Below are 13,697 nucleotides of genomic sequence, written 5' to 3'. Positions count from 1 at the left end.
TAGGGTTTCATATATAAGAGCTCTTTTTCTTCATTTGAAAGGACCCGGATTTTTGGTTTCAAGGACCTTCTATGCAGCGAAAGAGCAGATCTTTGAAGACTTCAACAACATTCAACATCCATCCATCAAGCATCTATCAATTTCATTCATCCATTTAGGGCTTTGAAGGCATTGAAGAACAATAAGGGATCACCGACTGAAGATTGGCTTGTACCCCTCCCTTGGGGTTGGGTATGATTTCATGTTGTTTTCATGTCTTTGCATAAGCCTCATTATATCATTTGTATTCATGCTTTAGATCACTTTGCATCTTGATTTGGAGCATTTACATTATCATTTACAAGCAATTAGGGTTTACTTTCTAGGTTGCTCTAGTTTGCTTACTTGCATTTTAGGATCTTGCACACACACAAGGTCTGCACACACACTAATTTTACAATACAACTTGGCTATTCGTGGAGGTGGAAATCACCAAAGCGGGGGTTTGACTAAGGCAAAACCCTATATAGCCGCCCACCATACCCTTTTCAGATATAAGTGCAGGTTTCAAAATTCGGACGACGTCGCAAGTTGCAGATCCGGGAGAAGCAGGCCGAGACAACACTCCACACCAAGTTTAAGAGAAAAAGACCAGGACAGGGGCGTGGAGCGCCCTGGTCCTGCCAGGACAGGGGTGCTGGGCGCCCTGGTCCTTCTTTCAGAAAACAAGTTTCAGCATTTTTGACAGCTTTTCAGGTTGCAAAACAGCAGTTTCAGGAGCAGTTTCAGGGGCAGAATCAGGACAGTGGCGCCCACGCCCCCGTCCAGAACATTTTCACTCAGATTTTGACTCCGGGTATGCATTTTCATTCTTGTCTTGTCCTTGTGTTTACAGCTTTCCATTGTTTAAGTTCAATTCTGCAATCTTGTTATTAGTTCATACTTGCACTTTGGGGTTGGGAATTGAACTTGCATCATTTTATCTTTCAATTACAACAAAGGAATAGAAATCCTAATAGGTAGCCTGTGGCTCTCTCTTCCACAAAAAGAAGTAGCCAATTGTGTGATACCTCTAAGCTCTTTCGTATTCCACAAATGTGTGATTGAAAGTGAGATTAGGGCATGTTTGCTTAGTTTCACTTTTTCCCCCACACATTTTGGTGAACCCGACGTGAACCCAATCTTCTCTAATTCTGATTTATGTTTTCAAATTTGAGTGTTTATGCTATTTGAAAATCAAATTTGTATTTACAAGTTTTAATTTCTTGCAAGATTCAAAAAATTTGGAGGAAATTTTTGCTAAAAACCTTAATTTTTCAATTCAAAGTTGAACTTGTGGATAATTTCAAATCTGATTTAGGAACTCATTTGAATCATAAATTTCATTTTCTAAATCTACATTCTAAGTGCTTGCATTGGTTAAAATTAAACATTTCCTTCTATTTTGCATGTGTTATCATTTGAAAGAGGAAAATTGATGTCATGATGCATTCATTTCATAGATGTGATAATGGGTTAGCTTCCCTTGTTTCAATTTTTCCTTCTCCTAAAGAACCTCCCCCCATCTATAACAACATTTTAGTGCCTAAAAGAGTTGCTACCAATCCCTTTGAGACTCTCCTATGCTCTAAGGATGAAGACTTTAAGAGTGATCTTGACAATTCTCCTAAAATGTGCCCTTCCTATTTAGCTATCCTAGAGGAAGAGAATGATATCATAAACACCTTTCTTAATGTTACTTCACCTTCCCTACATGATGCCTCTCTAAGTGAAAAGGTATTGAGGGACATTGACTTATTTTCTCCTAAAGTTGGTCCTTCCAATGGGGGCATGTTAGTGCAACAAGAGGTTATGAACACTTCTTTCAAAGATCTCCTTCCTAAGCATGAATCTTTGGAGAAATATGTTCATGTTCCTCCTAAAAAACACTCCCTTCATGAGGATCCTTTTGTGCAAGAAGATGACATTATCCCTACATTTCCTAGTGATGGCATTTCCTTTTCCAACAAAATTCCCACTAGAGATGATGAATTAATGATAAATGCTTACCCTTCTCCTAAAGTTTGTCTTACCCATAAACATCCCTTAGAGAAAGAAGATGAAATAATAAGCAATTTCCTTAATTCTCTCTCCCCTAAAGATCATATTGAACATATTTTGAGGAAAGAGGATGAGTTTAACACATCTATTGATGTTCTCCCTCCTAAGGATGAGGAATTAATAAATAATGTTATCTCCTCTCCCGAAATTGACAATACTTCAAACATTCCTTTCAACAACCTCACTATTTGGGATGAACCATTAGAAGAAGGTGTAGATTATTCTCTACCTCATGAGAGAACCCTAGCCAAAAGGGATGAAATCAAGATTGAAAACTCCCTTGATAGTTTCTCACCTTCCTTGAATCTCAATTATTCTCCCTCTCCTCAACTTGGTTCTACTCATAAGGAAACCCTAGTTCAAAACAAGATGGTTAACATCTCTTTCAAAGATCTCCCTCTCAAAAGTGAGACTTTAGAGAGTAATGTTGATCCTTCTCCTAGAGAGTTTATTCCCCATGTAGATCCTTTGATGATAGAGGATGATATGACCTTTCCTAGTATTGCTCTTCCTACTAGAACATCAATGCCTACCCCTTGTCTCTCTCCTAAAATTGATTTAATCCATGATGAGATTTTAGTGAAAGAGAAGACTATCAATAATTCTTCCAACACTTTTGTTCATTCCTCTAAACCATCTTCAATCAATTTGATACATGTGAATGAAACACCTAACAAACCTCTCTTCACTGTCCAAGGTGCTTGTCCTTCTCAAAATTATCAACCTTTAAATAAGCCTATCTTAGTGGTTCAAGGTGGTTATGCTAATGATTCTTTTTGCACTCCTAAGAAACCTATTATTACTGTGCAAGGAGGTTATTCTACTAAGAGCCCTTATGAGTATGCTAAGCAATTAACTAGAGAGAGTTATCATGCGGTGGCCCATACCTATAATACAAGAAACAATAGGCAACCTAATCCTCCTCTAGTTATCCCAACTTCACTTCCTCCTTCCCAACCAATTCTTCCGCAAGCTCCATGTATTTCACAAATTCTTGGCAAGGAATACGATCTCATAGAACAACTTAAAGCTACCCCTGCTAAGATATCCCTTTGGGATTTGATCCAAACTTATTCCGCTCATCATGGAATGTTACAAGATGCCTTGAAAGATTTGAATGTTCCTCCACCTAATACATCTAGTAATATAGTGTCTTTGGTTAACTCTGTGATGAATCCTAAAGCTCAAATTGTGTTTACTCAAGATGAGTGGCCTACTAGTGAAATTCAACATCAATATGATCCCTTGATGATTGTGGTTATCATAAATGACACTGCTATAAGATGAACACTGGTAGATAATGGTTCTGGCCTTAATGTGTGTAGCATTAATCTATTGCATAAGATGAATGTGGATACATCCCTTATTGAGCCTGACTCTCGTCCCATTCGAGGCTTTGATAATGTGGCTAAGTCTTCATTAGGTATTATCACCTTACCCATCACAGTGGGACTTGTTACTTTGCCTACTCCTATCCATGTTATGTCGGGAAATCTAACATACAACTTGTTATTAGGGAGACCTTGGATTCACAGTATGCAAGCTGTCCCCTCTACATTGCATAGACAAGTTAAATTTATTCATAATAATAAGACATATACCTTGATAGGTGATACTAATTTTCAAGCTTGTTTGCAAACATCTACTTCCAAAGGGAGTTCTTCTAAGCCTTCCTCTTCTAGTGATGACTCGTTAAACAAGATACCTATGGATGAATCATCACCCTCTGATAATCAAAATTCTTTGGATGAGTCTGAAGTTCCTGAAGAAGATTTTTCTCAACTTGAATCTACACATGAGAAGGCTTTTGATCCTGAGAAGGTCCTCACAGAAGACAATTGGGGATCTCTTGATTTTAATCCCACCTTTGTAGGTGAGTATAGGGTTCCTCCTAGAGAGCTTAAAGTTAAAAAGAAGGAAGAAATTAGAGATCAATCAGTCTTACCTGAACCTATGAGCAATAATTTTGTGGCCGCTTCTCAAAATCCTTCTCCTCACACCTCTAATTCTGAAGAATTTGATTCTTTGTCTTATGAAAAACCACCTTTTCTTTCTGAAATGGCTAATCGTTATGGTCGTGGTTTTCACATTTTGGCTAAGAGTGGCTATAGTGGAAATGGTTGTGGCGCAAATGAACAAGGAATTAAAGTTCCTTTAGAACATAACATGCATGAATATTCATGTGGACTTGGATATAATCTTTCTAAGCCCACCAAAGCATCTAAAAGACCATCTCTCAATGTGAATGCTATATTTAGTAGTGATGATGATCTCACTTCAACTAAATCATCTTCTACTTCTATCAACTCTCATTCCCCTCATAAGGAAATCTTGGCGATGAACAAATCCCTTTATGAATCCCCTCAAATTTCTAAATCCACTTATGAATCTTTATCTCCTATCATCATAAAGTCCTTTTCTCCAGGGATAAGGCTCTAATAAATTACACTCATCTCTCTTCTAAGATTCCTCGTAACTTTCCTTCTTCATTTTTTATCATTTTATACATGTTTTTGATCTCACTTATAGTTGAGCATTCAACATGTCATATTCAAATACCTCATTCAATCTATCATGTCTTTAAATAACATTAATGGCTATTATGTTGCTCATCATTATGTGACATTGGTAGCTCATTTACTGGGGGCTCATTGTCATTCATGATGGTACAATTTCAAGTGCAATCATATTTTTGAAGCAACATAATAGCCTAATTTTTCTATGTTATCTCTTGTTCCTAAGGGGTAATAGTGTGGAAATATTGATCATCTTTTCTTTAGAATCCTCTTTTCCTATATATGAGAGAAGATGTGTATTCTCTTTCTTATCCTACCCACTTCTTGTGAGGAGCATTTTACATACACTAATGTCTTGCTTGCATGCACTCATGTGAGTATGTAGTACATTTTGCTTATGTCTAGATCTCTCCCTAGAAGATTGTGTAAGTCCTTCTCATTATCCTTATCCTTGGGAGGCAATGATCTTTCCTTATTTTTATCTAAGGATCCACTTTTTCCTATTTCGTGGATGGTGTGAACTTTATTACTTGATGTTATTCCTTGTATGCATTTGTTGTTGTTTGTTCAAGGATTCTCTCTTACAAGAGGTGTAAGTCCTTAACTACAACCTCTTTTGCACTTGGTAAAATACATCCATAATGAATTCACTCTCCCAATTGGGTTAAAGAGAGCGTCATCCTTCATTAAGAATCACTTTCACCTCGCAAAAGAAGGAAGTATTGCATTCTTATTCTCTTCTTTGTCTTATTCTAGAAGATGTTATATTTGTCTAACACAATTCCTCTCGGGGATAGGTGTCTTTTGTACAAAGATCTCTTCTCCTCTAAGGATCTCCTTTACACATACTACGAGATATCCCTTTTTCAACTATCTTATCCTTGCTTAAAGAGTGCAAAACTCTCTTACTTGGATCTATGACATTGTTCCATTTTTTGGGGTATCTTCTTTTGTGATGAAGGTAGGTATCCTTGTTCTACTTTACTTATGACATAAACATTACACTTTTTGAGCAATGGGTCATTCTCAGAACCAGAGCACAGACTCTTAGAGCGAGATGTCTCCTTTTTTCTTTTATGCAAGGTGATTATTCTCGGAACCAGAGCACAGACTCTTAGAGCGAGATGTCACGCTTTTGTACTATACATATACAGGTTGTAGCATACTCGGGCATAGACTCCTATGAGGTGCTTCTAACCTCCCGTACACACACATGCACGAGGTTGAGTGGAACTAGCGGCATAAGGCTAGACTTTCGCACTCTCCTCCCTTACATGGATCACCTAGACAGACTCTAGGGGCTAGTTTTCCATGTCCTTTGTCCCATGGATCACCTAGACAAGATCTAGGGGCGAGAAGTCCATGTTTTCTTTCTCACTATTCTTCTCATGGATCACCAATGTGTGTATTCATGCTTTTTTCCTTTCTTTTCTTCTCTTTGCATTTTGTTTCCATTTACATCCTTCATCTTGTGTGAGAGAACTCTCAAATTCTCACACTCTTTGTTGTGTTGGAATTGAGATTTAGTCCTCTTTCTTACCAAATGATTCTCCATTAGTTTTTGATCTCATATCAAATCTTCTTGTGAGCATTTGTTATCAATATTCTTTAACAATTCAAAGTGGTAAACATGATACCCTGTTTCAACTCACTAAAATTAGCAAGCCGAAACAGGAGGGGCATATAGCTACCCTCGAATTTTCATCACCTTCCTTAGTAAGCATTAGGTGATTTTGTGATCTAACATGTGTTTTGTAGGGTGCGGTTCCTAACTGTGTACTGCAGATACCGCTGGTGGCTTCGTCTGACGACTTATGGATATATCCTTTTTCAAATAATGTTTACTTTTCTGTACTTTAGCTTGCATATGGACGTAGTGTTCATATGACTGCTAAAGTGGGGGCTAAATGTAGCGTCGTAAATTGTACGCACTTGCTAGGGTGGTACAATTTCACACCTAGTTTAGCACCCGCCTTGGCGCATTTTGCATTTTGCATTGCATTTCCCCTTTAGCACTTAATTAATTAAATTAATTAGGTCTAAGGTTCTATTTTATCATTCCATATCATAAAGTTGGTCCCTTTTCATTAAAGTGTGCCCTTTTCATTTTATTCCTCCAATACATCATTTAATCAAAAACCCTAATTAGGTCCTATTTTGAACTTGGGGGCTTGATTTCGGGGGTCAAAACATCTCGAAATCAGCTGCAACTTTGAGATTCTCTCTAAAATCATCATATCCGACGGCCCTGAAAATTTGGTGAAAAGTTGTCGGGACCATGGCGCCCGGCGTGCACATGGTCCCGGACATTTTTCCCGAAATTTTAGGAGCATGATCCAATCATAAAATAAAGCTTAACTCCAAGAAATTGGCAGGATATTCAATCTCTAGGTCGGCCAAAAGTTGAAATTAAGACCTAGGGTTTCATATATAAGAGCTCTTTTTCTTCATTTGAAAGGACCCGGATTTTTGGTTTCAAGGACCTTCTATGCAGCGAAAGAGCAGATCTTTGAAGACTTCAACAACATTCAACATCCATCCATCAAGCATCTATCAATTTCATTCATCCATTTAGGGCTTTGAAGGCATTGAAGAACAATAAGGGATCACCGACTGAAGATTGGCTTGTACCCCTCCCTTGGGGTTGGGTATGATTTCATGTTGTTTTCATGTCTTTGCATAAGCCTCATTATATCATTTGTATTCATGCTTTAGATCACTTTGCATCTTGATTTGGAGCATTTACATTATCATTTACAAGCAATTAGGGTTTACTTTCTAGGTTGCTCTAGTTTGCTTACTTGCATTTTAGGATCTTGCACACACACAAGGTCTGCACACACACTAATTTTACAATACAACTTGGCTATTCGTGGAGGTGGAAATCACCAAAGCGGGGGTTTGACTAAGGCAAAACCCTATATAGCCGCCCACCATACCCTTTTCAGATATAAGTGCAGGTTTCAGAATTCGGACGATGTCGCAAGTTGCAGATCCGGGAGAAGCAGGCCGAGACAGCACTCCACACCAAGTTTCAGAGAAAAAGACCAGGACAGGGGCGTGGAGCGCCCTGGTCCTGCCAGGACAGGGGCGCTGGGCGCCCTGGTCCTTCTGTCAGACAACAAGTTTCAGCATTTTTGACAGCTTTTCAGGTTGCAAAACAACAGTTTCAGGAGCAGTTTCAGGGGCAGAATCAGGACAGTGGCGCCCATGCCCCCGTCCCGAACATTTTCACTCAGATTTTGACTCCGGGTACGCATTTTCATTCTTGTCTTGTCCTTGTGTTTATAGCTTTCCATTGTTTAAGTTCAATTCTGCAATCTTGTTATTAGTTCATACTTGCACTTTGGGGTTGGGAATTGAACTTGCATCATTTTATCTTTCAATTACAACAAAGGAATAGAAATCCTAATAGGTAGCCCGTGGCTCTCTCATCCACAAAAAGAAGTAGCCAATTGTGTGATACCTCTAGGCTCTTTCGTATTCCACAAATGTGTGATTGAAAGTGAGATTAGGGCATGTTTGCTTAGTTTCACTTTTTCCCCCACATACATGGTATAAGCCATTCTAGTCTTGAGTGCAGGAAAATATATAAAATAGGTACGAGGACATATAAAAACCGCTCATCCCTACAAATTTGTTTAAGCCCTCATGCAGTCTCTCTGCAACAACTTGCCCCTTGTGTGGGGGAAAAAGTATCATCTCAAACTACCTGGAATATTCCCTTTCCCACCATCATTTTCCCTCCATGATACACGCACCACTTCTAAATGAAGCCTTGGACTATGAATTTTGAACTTTGAACCTTGAACCAAGAACCCAAAGGTTCAGGAGTTCAAGTTCAACTTTGAGGAAGAACATAGAACATAACATAAAACAGTCTTCACAACATAAAAACAAAAGACAACGAATGAGCAAAGATATAAATGACGCACAACTAAATTTGAACCATGAACCTTGAACCAAAAGGTTCAAAGGTTCAAGTTCAACATGAACTTTCAACAAAGTGCTCACCTTTACCATGAAACAAAGCCGCGAAGACAACTAACTTTAAAGTGGGCATTGAACTTGAACTTTGAACTAAGGCAAGGTTCAATCACTTAAGTTCAAAGGAAGGAAACACACAACCGAAAAGAAAAATCAAATTTAAAGGATGCCTTTTGAATTGAAATTCAAAAGAAAAGAAAGGAGGACTAATAGTCAGTTACTTCAAAATTTTTGGTAGTAGATGTTTTATCAATAGAGGTGATTATATTGGTAAGTTTGATGCCAAGAGTGATGAAGGCATATTTCTTGGTTACTCCACCAAGAGAAAAGCTTACAAGTGTTTCAACAACCGGACTAAGAAGATCATTGAAAGTGTCAATGTCCAAGTTGATGAATTTGCTGAGAAATCAGAAGAAACCAACAAACAGAAGGAAGAAGAAGAACCTTACACACTATTTTTGGAACCGAAACCAGTAAAACTAGAAGTTGGTGAACTAAACAGAGAAGCCCCAGTTCAACCAGAACACGAAGGTCCAGCAAAAGATGAAGAAAGTGAAGAAGAAGAAGAACCTGAAAACCAAGATCGTGTTATTCCAAGGTATGTTAGACTCAATCATAGCCCCGATCAGATTATTGGAGACTTGAATGCAGGTGTATTAACTAGAAGAGGGATAAGAGAAAACTCTTGTATGATCTCCACCATTGAGCCTAGAACAACAAAAGAAGCCTTTGGAGATGAAAACTGGATTAAGGCAATGGAAGAAGAACTTGACCAAATAGAGAAGAACAATACTTGGTCATTGGTACCCTGACCGAAGAACAAGAATGTAATAGGTAAAAAATGGGTATACATAAACAAATTGAATGAAGATGGAGTAGTGGTCAGAAATAACGCTAGACTAGTATGCAAAGGATATGCACAAGAGGAAGGTGAAGACTATGGTGAGACATTCGCACCATTTGCTAGATTGGAAGTAATAAGGATTCTACTTGCATTTACAGCATACAAAGGATTTAAAGTGTATCAGATGGATGTTAAGTCAACATTCCTAAATGGATTATTGGAAGAGGAAGTCTACATAGAACAACCAAATGGTTATGCATTAACTGAAGAAAAGGATATGGTCTACAAGTTACATAAGGCACTTTATGGATTGAAACAAGCACCAAGAACATGGTATGAAAGATTGCACTCTCACTTAGTAAAGATAGGTTTTCAAAGAACTAGTGAAGACAGTAATATATATCTCAATATGGAAGGAGATAAAATACTGGTAAGTGAGATATTTGTGGATGATATCATTTTTGGATGTAATGATGATATGTGTCATGATTTTGCTAATGAAATGAAGAGTCAATTTGAGATGTCACTGGTAGGTGAGATAAAAAAAATTCATAGGTTTGAAAATCCAATAGATGAAGAAAGGTATTTTTATCAAACAATCTAAGTATGTGAAGGAAGTGTTAAGAACTTTTGGAATGGGAGACTGTAAACTAGTTGGAACACTAATGGTTACAGGCTGTAAATTGTTTAAGGAAGATGATTCTACACCAGTTGATGAAAAGGAGTACAGATCCATGATAGGTAAACTACATTATGTTGTCCACAACAAAGTGAACATTACTCATGCAGTAGGATTGGTTGCTAGATTTTAGAAAAGCCCGAAGGAGACACACATGGTTGCAACCAAAAGAATTGTCAGATACCTGAAAGGCATAATTCATTATGGATTATGGTATCCATATGTAGAAGACTTTGACTTAAAAGTCTATACAAATGCAGATTGGGCAAACAATATTGATGACAGGAAGAGTACAATCGGAGGAGCATTTTTTCTCAGAGGTAGACTAGTATCTTGGAGCAACAAGAAACAGAGTTGTATCTCTCAATCAACAACAAAAGCTAAATATGTTGCAACTTACATTTATTGTACCCAAGCAATTTGGATGAAACACATTTTGGAAGGTTTCAAGTTGAAGATATCAAAATCGGTAAGAATTTTCTGTGATAATACAAGTGCTATAAACATTTCTAAGAACCCGGTGTTGCATGCTAGAACAAAGCATATAGAGCTGAAGTATCATTTCCTAAGAGAGAAATTGCAAAACAAAGATGTATCACTGGAGCATGTATCTACTAAAGAACAACTAGTAGATATTTTTACTAAACCTCTACCTAAGGCTACATTTGAATATCTTAGAGGTAAGTTAGGGGTTGTTCCCCTACATGAAGTCAATTAAGTACATGTGGAAGACATCAGTCCCAGAGCCTATTGAAAATCTTGAAGAAGGATTGGTGTAGAGTGGAGCTACTCCACAGGGGGAGCAGCTAGTTGTAGATTGGTGAAGCATGAAACTGTATGATTTACTTTCACTTTGGCATTGCTGTCAAAGGGGTAGAAGAAGTGTATATGATTGATAGCCAGTTACCAGCTGAAGACATGAATATACAGTTGAAGGAGAGTATATATAAAAATATAAAATATAAACCAGGATTCCTATACTTGTGTATATGCTTTACTCTCAATCATCAGAACCAATTGGTATTGATATTTGTATTGCCATCAATGCCAAAGGGGGAGAATGTTGGCATTGCATGAAGCTTGCATTGATGAAGTATAATGTTGTCATTGACATCAATAGCAACTGGTAATGAAGTTGTATAGCAATTGGTAATGATACAGTAATGCAACCAGTAATAAAGAAGTGAAGGCAACTAGTATTATTATTGAAGTAGAGATCAACTGGTAACCCTAACCAGTTGAGAAGCAGAACCCTACCCGATGGAGCTTGGAGAATCGGTTGTGATGATCTATGACCAAATGGTGATTAGAGATGAAGATGCCATGTATTCATGATGCACATGATGAGTTTCAAAATGGTTTTGGTGCGTGAAGATAACCATTTATCTTTGGAATGATCGATTGCATAGTATGAAGTGACAAATGTGTGATGAGATACAAGATTCAATGTGCGGTGATCCAAGAGCGGTTGAAGTTATCTAGAGGAATGCAATGTTGATTGTTATGTAATCTAATTGTCAAGATTCTATCGATATGTTTGTAATCTCTATGATATTTGTAGGTTTTGTGTTGTGTTACCTATTTTCAAGCAGTAAATAGGCATAAATTGCATAAATTAGATTATCAAAGAGTGAATCACAACTCTAAATCTAATTATTACTCCTAAATAACAATAAAATAAAGCTAATTATCAATTGAATTGAAATGATCTATCTAAGACTCCCTCAATTGACATAGCAAGGCTTCCATTGCTCTTCTTCATTGTTGTTGATGTAGGCGGCTCTTAGGTATTGCACTTGATTTCCTGCATAAGATAAGCAGCAATTTTGAAGACTGTGATTCTATGATTCTAGAAAAGCTAACTTGAATTGATGAAAAGAGGTTGAATTTATAGATTTTCAACACAAAGGGGTTGAGAAATAGAACTCAAGTGTTGATTGGGAGACAACTAAAATTGATTGATCAGTGAACTCAATTGATTAATCTGTTAGCTCATTTGATTGAGTAGTCAACTGGATTGATTGAAGAGTGAACTAAATTGATGGATTAGTAAACTCACTTGATTGATTAGTGAACTGAATAGATTGAGGAGGTGACTCACTTGATTGATTAGAAGACCGAATAGATGGATTAGTCAGAAAAAGGTGATTGAGAGTTAAAAAGGATGATTGATGAGTTAACTAAGTTAACGGATTAGACAACTGATTTGATCAATCAATCCTAATTTAGCATGTGTTGCAAGAATTTGAAATTGAATTTGATTTTCATTTTCAATCTGAATTTGAATTTGGTTATTTGAATGCTGAAATGCACATGAAATTAATTGAAATTCAGATTTGGGGAAAATGTGAATTTGGAAATACAAAATTAGATGAAATGAAGTGAAATTGAAATTTGGGAGAAATGAGATGAAATTAGATGGAATTAATTGGAATTATAATTTGGGGAATTGGAGGAATTTAATTAATTAATTTAAATGAAATTATTTAAACTTAGGAGATTGAATTAATTAAATAATAAAGATTATTTAACTAAGGAATAAATCACAATTAATTAAATAATTGATATTTAATTAATAATTGAGATATGGTTAACTGATTAAAATGATTTGAGAATAGAAATAGAATAATTAGAAGTGTTGAAGGGCGATGATTAAAATAAATAATTAATTTAATCAAATAATTAAAGAATTACTTAATTAAATAGACGATTAATTATTGTAGAATTATTGAGACATTTTTAGGTGTCTACATTACCGATCTAATCTATTTTCTTATAAGGTTGATGATTTGTTTCAACAAAGTGTTGGCAATTTTGGTTAAGTGTGGAAGTGATTATTGCCGAACCAGAAGGTGTGTCTGCAAAATGTTGTGAAGGCAGATAGGAGTAGAAAAGGATTTGATTAAGCAAGGTATTGCTATTACCAGATCAACAAAGAGCATGTTGTTCTCTAACCATTATAATCATATCCCCTAATCGGGTAAGCTTTAACAGGCTTGTTGTTGAAATCCTCTAACCAGGTGATCCATTAGCTTGGATGTGAAATCCTTCACCGAGGTTACCTTTAATAGGGTACTGCCTTTAACAGGGTATTGTAGTCAATCCCTTAACCAGATTTGTTATTAATAGGACATTATTGTATAAGCTTCTAACAAGGCTTGGCTCCTAACAAGGCGAAATTCAGAATACTTGTGGGTATTCATCCCCACAGTTGGTTTTCCCATTTGGGTTTCCACATGAAAAATCATTGTGTCAAGTGGTGAATGATTTTGTGGATGTGTTTTTGATATGGTTGATATGAATGACTGGTAAATCCACTTAGACATGTTTAGATGATCGGAAATGATTTGAAATGTGCTATTACTAATATTAGTAAAGTGGTTTAATGTTTTGGTCTAATGGTATTTAATTTTCAAGATCTGTTGCATTGTATCATTGATGTTTTGGTCAACCGGTAAAGTTTGACAGTGCAGTTGCAGTTTTTGATACAGCGACTAAACCGGTCTGTTTAGTGATTTGATTTTGAGTTGAAAGTTTGTTTGGTGAAAGTTTAGGTTATTTTCTATCTATTGATTCACCCCCCCTCTCAGTA

This window comes from Cryptomeria japonica, chromosome 11 (assembly GCF_030272615.1).
Source record: "Cryptomeria japonica chromosome 11, Sugi_1.0, whole genome shotgun sequence".
NCBI lineage: Eukaryota > Viridiplantae > Streptophyta > Pinopsida > Cupressales > Cupressaceae > Cryptomeria > Cryptomeria japonica.
The sequence above is the reverse complement of the archived record's forward strand: the minus strand, read 5'-3'. Positions refer to the sequence as shown.